Source organism: Nerophis ophidion, linkage group LG24 (assembly GCF_033978795.1).
Source record: "Nerophis ophidion isolate RoL-2023_Sa linkage group LG24, RoL_Noph_v1.0, whole genome shotgun sequence".
Lineage (NCBI taxonomy): Eukaryota > Metazoa > Chordata > Actinopteri > Syngnathiformes > Syngnathidae > Nerophis > Nerophis ophidion.
Genome location: NC_084634.1, coordinates 155,000 through 171,660, shown reverse-complemented (window position 1 = coordinate 171,660; position 16,661 = coordinate 155,000). Strand labels below are relative to the sequence as shown.

General features: G+C 46.0%; 1 pseudogene; it reads left to right on the top strand.

Annotated features, from left to right (window-relative positions):
• LOC133542389 (uncharacterized) overlaps positions 1–16,661 on the top strand; it is a 130,967-nt pseudogene that overhangs the window by 23,811 nt on the left and 90,495 nt on the right.

Here is a 16,661-nt window from a genome sequence, read left to right as displayed (position 1 = left end):
GATGGTCGCCACGGTTAAGACAATAATATTAAAACTAGGGCTGGGCAACGATTAAAAATTGTAATCGAAGTTAATCGCACTATTTCTCCGATTAATCGCGATTAACTGCATTGTATACGCAGAGCCCAATAATGAATTCAAAAGTAGTGTGTCGTGCACCTTTATTGGAATATTCTCCCACTTGAACAAAAGCGCCAAAACATTTGTTGTGCAAACACAATTTAAATCAGTCCTTGTTAAACAGTAGCAGTTAAATAGCGTATTTTATGAAAATCAACTCAAAAAATGTAAATACAAACATTTAAGCTTATTACTACCACTGCCAGGGTATTTAAGTTATCCTGTTTGTTATGGAAAATAAATATAATCTACATACAAATCTCTGAGCCACAATCATAACATCTGAACAGGCAATTTCTGAGGTAACAGCAGAATTTTTTTTTTTTTATCAGGGATCTTATGTTTGAAAAACCTATAGTATAGGTAGTTGGCTGTTTTAGGGAATTTTTGATCAAATTATCCGTAGTAGCAATATTAATAATGTTGTGTTTATTCTGCATAGTGCACTTAAAATAATTATGACCATATCTAGGAATTGATATGATGGGAATTTTCCGATTGTTTGCTTGGTGCTTCGATAAACTGAAGGCATCATATACATGGTACTATATTGTGATGTTATGAGCCAGGGAAAAAAAGAACTACCCTACCCAGCATGCAACAGGAGTGAGGAGCATGCGCGGTAGCCCGGTATAGGTTGTGTCGCCATGACGGCATCTTGTATGTTGTGATATGCACGCTCTGAAAGCAAACGTTAAGAACTCGGCCAACACTCCTCGTCTGCATTATTCATAAATAGACAGACAACACATATACTCCGCTGCTTCACAGGCCGCTGGATGTAGCCGGCAAAGTATTCCCATGCTAGCTAGCCGGTCTAGCAAGCACGCGTCATTCAGTCCAAAACGGCCCGATCGATCCACATTCAGAATTGTCTGGCGGTCGTAAGTGATCCCGGAGTGACCACGCTGTAAGCCAGCCATGAAATTTGCAGAATTGTCCGGTATTTTTGCCAAATGTTCCATCTTTACCAAGAGCTCCTCGACGCCATCTTGTTAAGAAAAGGCGTTAACAAAATAAAAGCATGTAAACAACATACGCAAATGTGTGATAAAATAATTGTCGGCGTTAATAGATTGATGAGATAACTCGTAATTATCAATCAATCAATCAATCAATGTTTATTTATATAGCCCCAAATCACAAATGTCTCAAAGGACTGCACAAATCATTACGACTACAACATCCTCGGAAGAACCCACAAAAGGGCAAGGAAAACTCACACCCAGTGGGCAGGGAGAATTCACATCCAGTGGGACGCCAGTGACAATGCTGACTATGAGAAACCTTGGAGAGGACCTCAGATGTGGGCAACCCCCCCCCCTCTCTAGGGGACCGAAAGCAATGGATGTCGAGCGGGTCTAACATGATACTGTGAAAGTTCAATCCATAGTGGCTCCAACACAGCCGCGAGAGTTCAGTTCAAGCGGATCCAAGACAGCAGCAAGAGTCCCGTCCACAGGAAACCATCTCAAGCGGATCAGCAGCGTAGAGATGTCCCCAACCGATACAGGCGAGCGGTCCATCCTGGGTCCCGACGAGCGGTCCATCCTGGGTCTCGACTCTGGACAGCCAGTACTTCATCCATGGTCATCGGACCGGACACCCTCCACAAGGGAGGGGGGGACATAGGAGAAAGAAAAGAAGCGGCAGATCAACTGGTCTAAAAAGGAGGTCTATTTAAAGGCTAGAGTATACAGATGAGTTTTAAGGTGAGACTTAAATGCTTCTACTGAGGTAGCATCTCGAACTGTTACCGGGAGGGCATTCCAGAGTACTGGAGCCCGAACGGAAAAAGCTCTTTAGCCCGCAGACTTTTTTTGGGCTCTAGGAATCACTAATAAGCCGGAGTCCTTTGAACGCAGATTTCTTGCCAGGACATATGGTACAATACAATCGGCAAGATAGGATGGAGCTAGACCGTGTAGTATTTTATACGTAAGTAGTAAAACCTTAAAGTCACATCTTAAGTGCACAGGAAGCCAGTGCAGGTGAGCCAGTACAGGCGTAATGTGATCAAACTTTCTTGTTCTTGTCAAAAGTCTAGCAGCCGCATTTTGTACCAACTGTAATCTTTTAATGCTAGACATGGGGAGACCCGAAAATAATACGTTACAGTAATCGAGACGAGACGTAACAAACGCATGGATAATGATCTCGGCGTCTTTAGTGGACAAAATGGAGCGAATTTTAGCGATATTACGGAGATGAAAGAAGGCCGTTTTAGTAACGCTTTTAATGGGTGCCTCAAAGGAGAGAGTTGGGTCGAAGATAATACCCAGATTCTTTACCGAGTCACCTTGTTTTATTATTTGGTTGTCAAATGTTAAAGTTGTATTATTAAATAGAGGTCGGTGTCTAGCAGGACCGATAATCAGCATTTCCGTTTTTTTGGCGTTGAGTTGCAAAAAGTTAGCGGACATCCATTGTCTAATTTCATTAAGACACGCCTCCAGCTGACTACAATCCGGCGTGTTGGTCAGCTTTAGGGACATGTAGAGTTGGCTGTCATCAGCATAACAGTGAAAGCTAACACCGTATTTGCGTATGATGTCACCCAGCGGCAGCATGTAGATGCTGAAGAGTGCAGGGCCAAGGACCGAACTTACCGTATAATACAATGAGAATGTTATATAGCTCAATTATTCTACCTTATTTCAATTATTGTGCAGAGATATGGGGAAATACATATCACAGTAAAATAATGCCTTCATTTCTTTCACAGAAAACAGCAATTCGTATCAGTTTTACTGTGGGATATAGAGACCACACAAGTCCACTCTTCAATAGGTCAGGATTATTAAAACTAAAAGACATTGTTCAAACCCCGTTTCCATATGAGTTGGGAAATTGTGTTGGATGTAAATATAAACGGAACACAATAATTTGCCCATACTCAGTTAAATATGCCACAAAGACAACATATTTGATGTTCAACTGATACATTTTTTTTTTTTGGCAACTAATCATTAACTTTAGAATTTGATGCCAGCAACACGTCACAAAGAAGTTGGGAAAGGTGGCAATAAATACTGATAAAGTTGAGGAATGCTCATCAAACACTTGGACGCCCCTGCTTATTTCAGCAAGACATTGCCAAGCCACATTCCTTTAAGTTTCAGCTTTGCAACCATACTCCCCCCGGAACCCAAAGACTTGGGGAGACCCGAAAATAATACGTTACAGTAATCGAGACGAGACGTAACAAACGCATGGATAATGATCTCGGCGTCTTTAGTGGACAAAATGGAGCGAATTTTAGCGATATTACGGAGATGAAAGAAGGCCGTTTTAGTATTAACGCATTAATTTGCCCACCACTAATTAAAACATAAATATATATTTATCAACCATTGTTTATCTGGTAGCCTTTATTCTGAAGAAGTGCTTGTGTTTTATCCTTCAGTTCATGCTGAGGAAGATAAAGGAAGTGGATCTGGATGCTCTTGATTCATCCTCAGAAGGACCCTCGGATGAATTAAAGACACTAAAGATGGCCATGCTTGAAGTACATTTACAGACCTAACGATTATTTTTTTTTATGTTACTAACATCAAAGATGCTCATGCCTGTTACCGTCCATGTTTAAAACAGGCAAAACACACTCTGTGCGAAGCAGAGAAGGTGTGTGCCGATTTGCAGCACAGCGTTTCGGGTCTTGACAGTCGCCTCGCTGAGCTTCTGCACTGGGAGACTGAGGCCAGGGATCTGTACCAGCTGCTGAAGGCCTCAGAGCTACGGCAACAAAGAGGCCAACATCCAAGAGCTAAGGTGAGATGGATCCCTGAGGAGGAGGCCAAGCCCACGGGGGCAACAGCAATCACCTGCTCTGTCGATTTTTGTTTCCACGGATCATTGAAAATCATTGTTATTAAATGGATTTTGAGAAAATGAAGGTCTTCAACCAGTCTACATGTGCTTTGTGGACTTGGAGAAGGCATTCGACCGTGTCCCTCGGGAAGTCCTGTGGGGAGTGCTCAGAGAGTATGAGGTATCGAACTGTCTTATTATGGCAGTCCGCTCCCTGTACGATCAGTGCCAGAGCTTGGTCCGCATTGCCGGCAGTAAGTCGGACACGTTTCCAGTGAGGGTTGGACTCCGCCAAGGCTGTCCTTTGTCACCGATTCTGTTCATAACTTTTATGGACAGAATTTCTAGGCGCAGTCAAGGCGTTGAGGGGTTCCGGTTTGGTGGCCGCGGGATTAGGTCTCTGCTTTTTGCAGACGATGTGGTCCTGATGGCTTCATCTGGCCGGGATCTTCAGCTCTCACTGGATCGGTTCGCAGCCGAGTGTGAAGCGGCCGGAATGAGAATCAGCACCTCCAAGTCCGAGTCCATGGTTCTCTCCCGGAAAAGGGTGGAGTGCCATCTCCGGTTTGGGGAGGAGACCCTGCCCCAAGTGGAGGAGTTCAAGTACCTAGGAGTCTTGTTCACGAGTGAGGGAAGAGTGGATCGTGAGATCGACAGGCGGATCGGTGCGGCGTCTTCAGTAATGCGGACTTTGTACCGATCTGTTGTGGTGAAGAAGGAGCTGAGCCGGAAGGCAAAGCTCTCAATTTACCGGTCGATCTACGTTCCCATCCTCACCTATGGTCATGAGCTTTGGGTCATGACCGAAAGGATAAGATCACGGGTACAAGCGGCCGAAATGAGTTTCCTCTCCCTTAGAGATAGGGTGAGAAGCTCTGTCATCCGGGAGGAACTCAAAGTAAAGCCGCTGCTCCTCCACATCGAGAGGAGCCAGATGAGGTGGTTCGGGCATCTGGTCAGGATGCCACCCGAACGCCTCCCTAGGGAGGTGTTTAGGGCACGTCCAACCGGTAGGAGGCCACGGGGAAGACCCAGGACACGTTGGGAAGACTATGTCTCCCGGCTGGCCTGGGAACGCCTCGGGATCCCCCGGGAAGAGCTAGACGAAGTGGCTGGGGAGAGGGAAGTCTGGGCTTCCCTGCTTAGGCTGTTGCCCCCGCGACCCGACCTCGGATAAGCGGGAGAAGATGGATGGATGGATGGAAGGTCTTGAATGGCCTTAAAAGGCATTAAAGTCAATGTACATCCATCCATCCATCCATTTTCTACCGCTTATTCCCTTTCGGGGTCGCGGGGGGCGCTGGGGCCTATCTCAGCTACAATCGGGCGGAAGGCAGGGTACACCCTGGACAAGTCGCAACCTCATCGCAGACTCAATGTCCAGAGGTATTACATTTTTGTAGGGCTCGGCCCCTTAGAATGAGAGTACAGCGTGCCAGCTACTGAGCTAACAGCCTGAGTGAGGTCTACCAACGTGCACACTGGTTGGGATCCCTTACAAAGGCCTGTACCAAGGGTAGGGAACCTATGGCTCTAGAGCCAGATGTGGCTCTCGGATAAATCTGAGCTGACATTGCTTAACAGGATAAGTAATGAATAATTCCACTTGTAATCGTAGTGTTAAAAATAACATTCAAAATATAAAACATTCTCATGCATTTTTATGTTCAAGAAGTTGCGTTAATGGTAGGAAGTAAATTATTTATTATTGGTTAGTGTTGAGCTTGCCCACCTGGGGGTTTTTCAGACCACCAAGCACTGACATGAGAGCCTGTTTTAGGGTTAAAATATTGTTGTTTTTTTTAAATTAGTCTCTCAGTTGCTGTCTTTTTCTCTTTCGTCCTCACTCGCGCTCTGGCTCCAGCCTCAATCCCGTCTCTCCTCCTGGCCGCTGCTTATAACGGAGCGACAGGTGATTAGATAAAAAGGCCCAGGTGGGCCCTCTACGCACCTGTCGCTGATTTCGAGGCCGGTCCTGGCAACATCCCGCTTTGCTGCAGGCCCGCAGGCCACGCCCCCTCCACAGTTAACTTCAGAATAACAATGTTAACACTAAGAATAAGAGACGTATTATACTCTGGAAATGTTGGTCTTACTTAAAAATGCACGCGTTTAGTTGTTCAAAAAATATTATATGGCTCCTAGGGAAATACATTTTTGAAATATTTAGCTTCTTGGCTCTCTCCGCCAAAAAGGTTCCCGACCACTGGGCTATGGGCTACTAAAAGCTAGCACCTGCACAACAGTTCAGCACACAAGCTACACTTGCGTGTCCTTATTTGAACAATAATGCAGTCTAAAACACCAAATTTGTCATAATAAACGAGTATCTAATTACCACATTTGCATATTAGTTACACATACCAAGTGTCCAAGGCCGAAGTGTATTAGAAAGTATCCAGTAAAATATGTGTCAGCATCATTAAATTTACTGCGTATTCTGCGTAATTTGATGAAGTATCGTGGCCACTGGTGTCACCAATAAACATATTATCACTCCACTTAAGTTTAAAGATAGCCCCAATCCCGTCTTTCCTCCTGGCTGCTGGTTATAACGGAGCGACAGGTGATTAGATAAAAAGGCCCAGGTGGGCCCTCTACGCACCAGTCGCTGATTTCGAGGCCGGTCCTGGCAACATCCCGCTTTGCTGCAGGCCCGCAGGCCACGCCCCCTCCACAGTTAACTTTAGAATAACAATGTTAATACAAAATATTATACTCTGGAAATGTTGGTCTTACTTAAAAATGCACGCGTTTAGTTGTGTTCAGTGTTAAAAAAAATATTATATGGCTCTTAGGGAAATACATTTTAAAATATTTGGCTTCTTGGCTCTCTCAGACAAAAAGGTTCCCGACCCCTGGCCTATACAATTGATTGAAAAAAACGTATTTTTTTATAAACATTTAAACATTTTTATTGGAAGTACAATGTGATGATTGACTGGCGGAACCTTTGATTGGCTATTGTCTACGGCCAGACTTGCCAACCTTGAGACCTCCGAATTCGGGAGATGGGGGGGGCGGCGGGGGGAGGGCGCAGCGAGGGTGTATATCGTAGCCTCCCGGAAGGGTTAGTGCTGCAAGGGCTTCTGGGTATTTCTTCTTTTGTGTTTATGTTGTGTTACGGTGCGGATGTTCTCCCAAAATGTGTTCGTCATTCTTGTTTGGTGTGGGTTCACAGTGTGGTGCATGTATTTGATAATACTTGCCAACCTTGAGACCTCCGAATTTGGTATAGTCGGGCGATGGTTTTTGAGGCGTGGGGAAGGGGGGGGGGGGGTACATTGTAGCGTCCCGGAAGAGTTAGTGCTGCAAGGGTTTCTGGGTATTTGTTCTGTTGTGTTTATGTTGTGTTACGGTGCGGATGTTCTCCCGAAATGTGATTGTCATTCTTGTTTGGTGTGGGTTCACAGTGTGGTGCATATATTTAATAATACTTGCCAACCTTGAGACCTCCGAATTCGGTATAGTCGGGCGATGGTTTTTGAGGCGTGGGGGGTGGGGGGGGTACATTGTAGCGTCCCGGAAGAGTTAGTGCTGCAAGGGTTTCTGGGTATTTGTTCTGTTGTGTTGATGTTGTGTTACGGTGCGGCTGTTCTCCCGAAATGTGTTTGTCATTTAACAGTTTTGAATTTGTTTATGCGGCGTCTTCAGTAATGCGGACGTTGTACCGATCTGTTGTGGTGAAGAAGGAGCTGAGCCGGAAGGCAAAGCTCTCAATTTACCGGTCGATCTACGTTCCCATCCTCACCTATGGTCATGAGCTTTGGGTCATGACCGAAAGGATAAGATCACGGGTACAAGCGGCCGAAATGAGTTTCCTCTCCCTTAGAGATAGGGTGAGAAGCTCTGCCATCCGGGAGGAACTCAAAGTAAAGCCGCTGCTCCTTCACATCGAGAGGAGCCAGATGAGGTGGTTCGGGCATCTGGTCAGGATGCCACCCGAACGCCTCCCGAGGGAGGTGTTTAGGGCACGTCCAACCGGTAGGAGGCCACGGGGAAGACCCAGGACACGTTGGGAAGACTATGTCTCCCGGCTGGCCTGGGAACGCCTCGGGATCCCCCGGGAAGAGCTAGACGAAGTGGCTGGGGAGAGGGAAGTCTGGGCTTCCCTGCTTAGGCTGCTGCCCCCGCGACCCGACCTCGGATAAGCGGAAAAAGATGGATGGATGGATGGATGGAATTTGTTTTTAGGGCCACCCTCAGTGTGACATGTATGGCTGTTGACCAAGTATGCATTGCATTTACTTTTGTGTGTTTATAAGCCGCATATATTATGTGACGCTGTTCGAATGGACTACAGGTTGTAGAGGACGCTAAAGGCAGTGCCTTTAAGCACGCCCCCGATATTTTTGACAGGGTGGAAATCGGGAGAAATTCGGGAGAATGGCTGCCCCGGGAAATTTTCGGCAGTCGCCCGGGAAAATCGGGAGGGTTGACAAGTATGTCTACGGCCAGTGCAGGAAGTCAGAACGATGGGATGCTTGGAATGTTACATCTTGTGAATGTGCTCATAATCTGGCAAAAGCCCGGAAAGGAATATGTGTTGAGACAAAGGAGGCAGGGTCGCTTACTTTTCAAAACTTGTTTGAAGCTTGCCAATCGTGAACCCAGAGATGAAGTGTGTGCAAAAAGACCTCCAAACTTTGCTCAGTGGGGATTAATGCTATTAGCTCATCACAAGTCTGCTATTAAAGACTGGCAGCAATTAACAGTGCCTAATTTCTTTGCTGTGGCCAACAAAGCAACTTCTGGCAGCTGCTGCTACCACTACAGAAAAATAGATCAGTAAAAATAATTCTCAGATTAAACAGTTTTGGGAGTTAAAAGTTAAAATTATAGTGAAAGTACCAATGTATGTCCCACACACACTAGGTGTGGTGAAATTTGCCCTCTGCATTTGACCCATCCCCTTCTTCAACCCCTGGGAGGTTAGGGGGGCGGGGGGGGCTGTGGGCAGGAATCATTTTTGGTGATTTAACCCCCATTTCCAACCTTTGATGGTGAGTGCCAAGCAGGGAGGTAACGGGTCCCATTTTATAGTCTTTGGTATGACTCGGCCGGGGTTTGAATCAATCAATCGATCAATGTTTATTTATATAGCCCCAAATCACAAATGTCTCAAAGGTCTGCACAAATCATTACGACTACGACATCCTCGGAAGAACCCACAAAAGGGCAAGGAAAACTCACACCCAGTGGGCAGGGAGAATTCACATCCAGTGGGACGCCAGTGACAATGCTGACTATGAGAAATGTGGGCAACCCCCCCCCCCTCTAGGGGACCGAAAGCAATGGATGTCGAGCGGGTCTAACATGATACTGTGAAAGTTCAATCCATAGTGGCTCCAACACAGCCGCGAGAGTTCAGTTCAAAGCGGATCCAAGACAGCAGCGGGAGTCCCGTCTACAGGAAACCATCCCAAGCGGAGGCGGATCAGCAGCGTAGAGATCTCCCCAACCGATACAAAGAGTGGGAAGAGCCTGTAGTGTAACGCCCGCAGCTAAAAGCAACTGCGTGAGAACGTATACTCGAATATCACGATATAGTCATTTTCTATATCGACCAGAGACAAGCCCACGATATATCGAGTTTATCGATTTATAGCCCAGCCCCAGAGCAAAGCCTTGTTCCAAACAAAGTCAAATCAAATTACCTTCACATCTTTACAATAAATACTGCCTTTCAATATAAACCTACCAAAGTGTTTCCTTGGTTGAATTTTTCCCAGTTCATGTTGAGTTTTTGCAGCTCCCCCGCCAGGCTCTTGCTGCTCTGTGGGTCGGTCGACTCCATCAAAAAGTTTGCCACCTCGCTCAGGTGAGCGAGGTGTCTCAAAGGACTGCACAAATCATTACGACTACAACATCCTCGGAAGAACCCACAAAAGGGCAAGGAAAACTCACACCCAGTGGGCAGGGAGAATTCACATCCAGTGGGACGCCAGTGACAATGCTGACTATGAGAAACCTTGGAGAGGACCTCAGATGTGGGCAATCCATAGTGGCTCCAACACAGCCGCGAGAGTTCAGTTCAAGCGGATCCAAGACAGCAGCGAGAGTCCCGTCCACAGGAGACCATCTCAAGCGGAGGCGGGTCAGCAGCGTAGAGATGTCCCCAACCGATACACAGGCGAGCGGTCCATCCTGGGTCCCGACCAGCGGTCCATCATGGGTCTCGACTCTGGACAGCCAGTACTTCATCCATGGTTATCGGACCGGACCCCCTCCACAAGGGAGGGGGGGACATAGGAGAAAGAAAAGAAGCGGCAGATCAACTGGTCTAAAAAGGAGGTCTATTTAAAGGCTAGAGTATACAGATGAGTTTTAAGGTGAGACTTAAATGAACTCACTGCCTACCAATCTCAGGGCGGACACTCTAACCAATAGGCCACTGAGTAGTAGTGAGCAAATTCTAGTCCTTTGGAGAGTAACAATTAATGTAAACTTTCCATTTATTCAACATTATCGTTGTCAAATCTAACATTTCTGTCTCTACAGACAACTGTAAGCTTTTGAACACACACATATATATATATTAGTATATAATAACTACCTGCAGTAGGACATGGGCATGAAATCTACTTCTAGTTGCATTAAAAAGGCATTAAAAATCATTCAATTGGATTTGCTGCTAAAAAAAAAATGATAGTCATGCGGTGATGTTCTTTTCTTTTAGGACGCGATATCACGTGGGCTCCAGCTGGAAGGTCAGGTGGTGACAGAGGAGCAGGACCTCCAGGTCTTGATAATGACACATCAGAAGAACTCTCCCATCCAAAGTCTCCAAGCTTCCACCATAGAGGGCCGTGTGCGAGCAACTGTGGCTCACTCACAAGTCAGTAGTCTTTTTGATGTTCGCGTTTATCATTTTGAGCTTCTGGGAGTTAAAAGACTGCAAGGTAGTTACAGACATTGAATGCGAAAAATAAATTGGGAGTCAGAAGGATGTGTCTTTAGGAGTCCATGGTTCCCAGTCATTGGCTATCTTGCATTCATTTGTTGTTTTCATGTTTGGTCATTTATATGCCTTGAATTTCAGGAGGTGGTAGGACTGCTAAGTAGCCTGGGAGCTCGAAGGGACAGAAGCAGGAGCCCTACAGGAGGGCCTCCATCCAAAGTCTTTATTCAGGCCAAAACCAAGCCTCATCATCTAAGACAGCTGGATACTGGTCCACCGACACAGGAGTGTACTACCTTGTCAGAATTTCATCCATCTCAAGAAGCGTTTGTGCCAAAGATAGTGGTGCAGGAATACAGAGAAGATAAAATAGGTGTACCCCCAGTGTCTTATAGTTCTGCACAAGAAGAGATGCAGACTAGCCCGACACAAGCAGAAGGCCAAACTCAGGTCTGGGCAGTGATGACGGAACAAGAGCAGACTGCAGGGAACACATGGATACAGCAGCAACAGCTTAACAGAGCGGAAGCACAAGACCCAAAGTATTACCAAGCCCAAGCAGAGGTACTAAAAGAAAAAGAGGACACAAAGAAAGAGAGACGGATTCATAAAGATGGGGAGCAGCAACTGGAGATGAAAGGTTATAAAGAGGACCAGTCTATGCTAATGCATGTAGAGGTTGAAAGAAAACTCCCGCAGACAACTGCAGTGCATGAGCTGACGTCACCAGTAAAGAAACCTCTTCAATCACAAGAACTTCAATGCAAAAAGGCCCGGAGCTTAAAGAACCGACCATGGCTTGAAAAGACAGAACACGATATTCAAAGTCCAAACAAAGATTCTGCCCAAAAAATAGTTCAGGCTACACAGCCACAGAAGAATCAAGACATAATAGAGTTCACTGAAGTTGTTCATCACCATACAGTAACCTCCAGGACACAGCCTGAGACCCAAGACCAGTCTGCTGGTCAGTCAACCAAACGGAAAAAACTAAAAGAACAGCAGCAGAAACAACAAATGCCGATTGTAGTAGCACAGCCAGAAGAAGGCACAAGGAATAAGTCAAAGACAGTAGATCTGCCTCCTCAGCAAGCAAATGCAAGAAGTCAGCCCTCAGCAGAAATGATGGCTCAGTCACAGGTTCAGCCCCAGCCTCTAGCACACAGCCAAGTTTTAGCTCAAAGGCCAACCTGGGCTCAAGTTAGGCCTTCATCTCCCATGCAGGCTCCTCTGCAGGACAACATTCAACCACCTGTGCCTTCCCATATTCAGCTTCGTAGTCATCCACAGTCCTGGTCCCCTGTCAGGCCGCCGTCCCCTAAACCACCAGCGCAGGCACACAGTCCGACCCATGTGATCACTCCTGCACAAGTCTCTCAAGAGACAATATTCCAGATGCAAAGACACCCTCAGTTAAATCAGCCTGAAAACCAAACAATCCTTCAACTTCAAAGCCAATCTCCTCTAGAGACTCAGACTCAAATCTATGCAGCTCAGTCTCAAACCAATCTTGCATCCATGGCTCGTGCTCAGTCTGTGACCCAGCCCCAAGTCAAACCTCAAACCGCGGCCAACATTCAACAGAATGTTCAGTCCAAGACCCAGATTCAGGCCCCTGTACATGCAAAGACTAAACCCCAAATTAGTCCTGGGTCTACGGCTCACGAGCAAACAACGTTTCAGGAAATGACAACACCTCAATCTTTCACACTTACTCATGTTCAATCTACAGAACAGTTTCAAACACTCCCCCTTTTGAAAATTCAGCCAAGTCTTACAGAACCTTTGACTCAACAATATCCTCAAGGTCAACCAATATTTCAGCCTCAGGGACATCCTTTGACTCAATATCATGCACACACTCAGTCGGCAGTCCAACACCCAGGCCATATTACCCGGGCCACCAAGCCACTTGGACCGATGTTAGCGGCTCTTCCTCAAAGTCGATGACACACCCACAAACTCCAGTGCAGCCAGTGGTTTACCTTCAAAATTACTCCAATGCTCAGCAGTGGGCTGCGAGGCAGGAGCCACAAAATAATGACATTGTCCGGCAAATGCATCACATCCCTCACCCTTTCACTCAGCAAACAGGTCAACCTCCACAGTTTCAGGCTTTACAAGCACCGCAAGGGCCTCAAGGTGGTCATCCACAAAGACCTCAATTGGGTCCCACAGGGTATTCTAACATGATACAATCATATAATCAGTCTCAGATGCAAATACACTCGCAACCTCAACTCCAGACTCAAACTTTGTCCCAAATAAGGCCCCAAAATCAACAACCGTCACAGATGCAAGTGTATGATGTGACTCTAATGCAGACACAACATGGCCAGAGTGAGCAACCGATGTGGATGCAGGTACAACATTTACAATCCCAATCTTCTTACCCCCAGGCTCAGCAATATCCATCTCCTGAGCATGTTAATATCCGCGCTCAAATACCACAACAACTACAACAAACTGGTTTAGTGTATCCTCCACAGCCTCACCTCCAACCTCGTCTACGGGCCCAATTCCAACCTCACATTCAGACACAAGCACCTATGCAGCCACAGTTTCGCCTTGCCCATCTTAATCCTCAGGTTCCTCCACAATTCAGATCAATAGCTCCAACACCAAGCCAACCCCAGACTCAATCACTGTCGCAATGTATGCCTGAACCACAGCTAGCACCACACTCTAAAGTTCAGCCAGCCCTCCAACCCAAACCTCAGTCTCTGCCCTTATATAAACCTGAACTGCAGCTGGTCCATCAAGCCATTGCCCAGCCTTCCACTCAAACCAACGCTAAATCAATGCCACAATGTAAACCTGAACCCCAGATAGCCCCACAATTGAAGACTCAGACACCAACCCAACCCAAAGTCCCAACGATATATAAACCCGAAGCCCCGCTAGCACCGCGACCAAAAGTTCAGCCTTACACTCAAACTCAAGCCCAATCACTACCTGAATATGTTCCTGAATCCCAGCTGGCTCATCAAGCTAAAGATGTATCACCAACACAAAGCAGCGTAGGATCAGTCCCACAACCTGAACTCCAGTCACCACAACTCAAGATTCAGTCACCAATCAAATCAGCTGCACAACTACATCCAAAGGCCCCAAAATCACCTGAACCCATTACTCATCTGCAGCCACAACCTCCAATTCAATCAGCTCAACAAAAGCCAACCCATGCAGTCGTCTATTCCCAGGTGTGTGTTTTGCCTCACTCCCAGGCAGAATCACCAGACCTCTGCTTGACACCACCTGTCCTTGCTCAAGCACCTCCCCAAGCCTATTCTGAGGCCTATGCCAAGGCCCAGGCTTTGGCTAGAAACGGCTTTGAGGAGGCTAAACACTGCCTCCAGGGGCACATCCTGGAGGCCATCACTATCTTCAAAGACAAAGGTATACCAGACGGACAGGCATCAGCGACAGAGGTAAGTAGTTATGTGTGTTTATATATTTAGCTCAATGAGGGTCAGTCTTTAACAGCATAACAGAATAAAAAAATTATTTGATCAACCTTTCCGGTTGAAAAAATATATAACCCATTTTTAGACTCTGAAAACCCTGGATCCAGAGTTACTGGAGGAATTCCTAAGAGCAGCAAAGGGCATGGAAGCCTTCTGTACGCCTTCACAGCTCAAAGACATGGAAGCCTTCACTCAGTCCGTCAGGTCTCAGTGGGAGGTAGGTACTTGCTTCAGAATGCAATTATTGTATAGCTCTAAGTAACATTTTATGATTTGCGTCATTCAAAACCATGCATCAAGTAGAAGTAAAGTATGTTCTAACTTGCAAAGTAAGTAGGGATGGGTACCTTTCACATTTGAACCAATTCGGTACCAATTCCCAGCACCTGGAAATCGAAATCGGTCTTCCCCGTGGCCTCCTACCGGTTGGACGTGCCCTAAACACCTCCCTCGGGAGGCGTTCGGGTGGCATCCTGACCAGATGCCCGAACCACCTCATCTGGCTCCTCTCGATGTGGAGGAGCAGTGGCTTTACTTTGAGTTCCTCCCGGATGACAGAACTTCTCACCCTATCTCTAAGGGAGAGACCCGCCACACGGCGGAGGAAACTCATTTCGGCCGCTTGTACCCGTGATCTTATCCTTTCGGTCATGACCCAAAGCTCATGACCATAGGTGAGGATGGGAACGTAGATCGACCGGTAAATTGAGAGCTTTGCCTTCCGGCTCAGCTCCTTCTTCACCACAACAGATCGGTACAACGTCCGCATTACTGAAGACGCCACACCTCACGATCCACTCTTCCCCCACTCGTGAACAAGACTCCTAGGTACTTGAACTCTTCCACTTGGGGCAGGGTCTCCTCCCCAACCCGGTAATAAAATATACATTTTTATTCAACATTTAACAGTGACCCGATTTATACCTGTACTGTCCATTCGTCACCTCGTCCAAAAAGATAGTTCAGTGCGAAACCCAATACCCAAGTTACATTTAAACCAGTGTGGGTGGCACTGGGAGCAGGTGGGTAAAGTGTCTTGCCCAAGGACACAATGGCAGTAACTAGGATAGCAGAAGCGGGGATCGAACCTGGAACCCTGAAGTTGCTGGCACGGCCACTCTATCAACTGAGTTATACCGCCCCAAATATACAGTATATAAATATATCATTTCTACTACGTTGCCATACATTGTTAGGAGCATCAACTACTGTGTGTGTTCATACTAGCTTCCTGCCTCCACCCACAGGCACAAAGAGAGTAGATGGCTGATAAAAGGCTTCGCTCCGTTTCTTTCATTCCGTTATATCAAGCTCAAAACGTACCAAGCACATTTTGATTAAACTTTTAAGAAATTTCAGACATGTGATAAGCAATAAGTGCTAACATTTTGCGGATGATTCGGATGACGGTCTGGATTCAAGGTGTTTTTTTGAAGGACCTAGTAGATGTCTGCACTCTCCTTGTGCTTTTCCAGTTGTATCTTGTTTACTTGCACTTCTGAGTTAAATTAGCAAGAAGGCATTCAATTAAATTTTTCGTAGGTGTGTTGCAGTCGTCGGGAAGTAGTATTTGCCATCAAGTTGAATATGGTGGTATTGTCTTTTTTTTTTTAGCCTACAAAGTGTTTGTACTAGAGATGTCCGATAATATCGGCAGCCCGATATTATAAACCGATAAATGCTTTAAAATGTACTATTGGAAATTATCGGTATCGGTTTCAAAAAGTAAAATTTATGACTGCACATAATATCTACGGATTTTCACACACACAAGCGAATGCAAGACCTACATGGTGAACAGCCATACCGGTCTCACTGAGGGTGGCCGTATAAACAAATTTAACACTGTTACAAATATGCGCCGCACTGTGAACCCACACCAAACAAGAATGACAAACACATTTTGGGAGAACATCCACACTGTAACACAACATAAACACAACAGAACAAATAACCAGAATCCTTTGCAGCACTTACTCTTCCTGGACACTACAATATACCCCCCTGCCCCCCACACACACACACACTTCAACCCCGCCCACCTCAACCTCCTAATGCTCTCTCAGGAAGAGCATGTCCCAAATTCCAAGCTGCTCTTTTGAGGCACGTTAAAAAATGTCGGATTTCTTTCCATAACTTGAGTTGATTTATTTTGGAAAACCTTGTTACATTGTTTAATGCATCACAGAAAAGTAGGCATAATAATGTGTTAATTCCACGACTGTATCTATCGGTATCGGTTGATATCGGAATCGGCAATTAAGGGTTGGACAATATCGGAATATCTGATATCGGCAAAAAAGCCATTATCGGACAACTCTAGTTTGTACTTTATGTATAGTACTTTTTACACACCAGCCGTT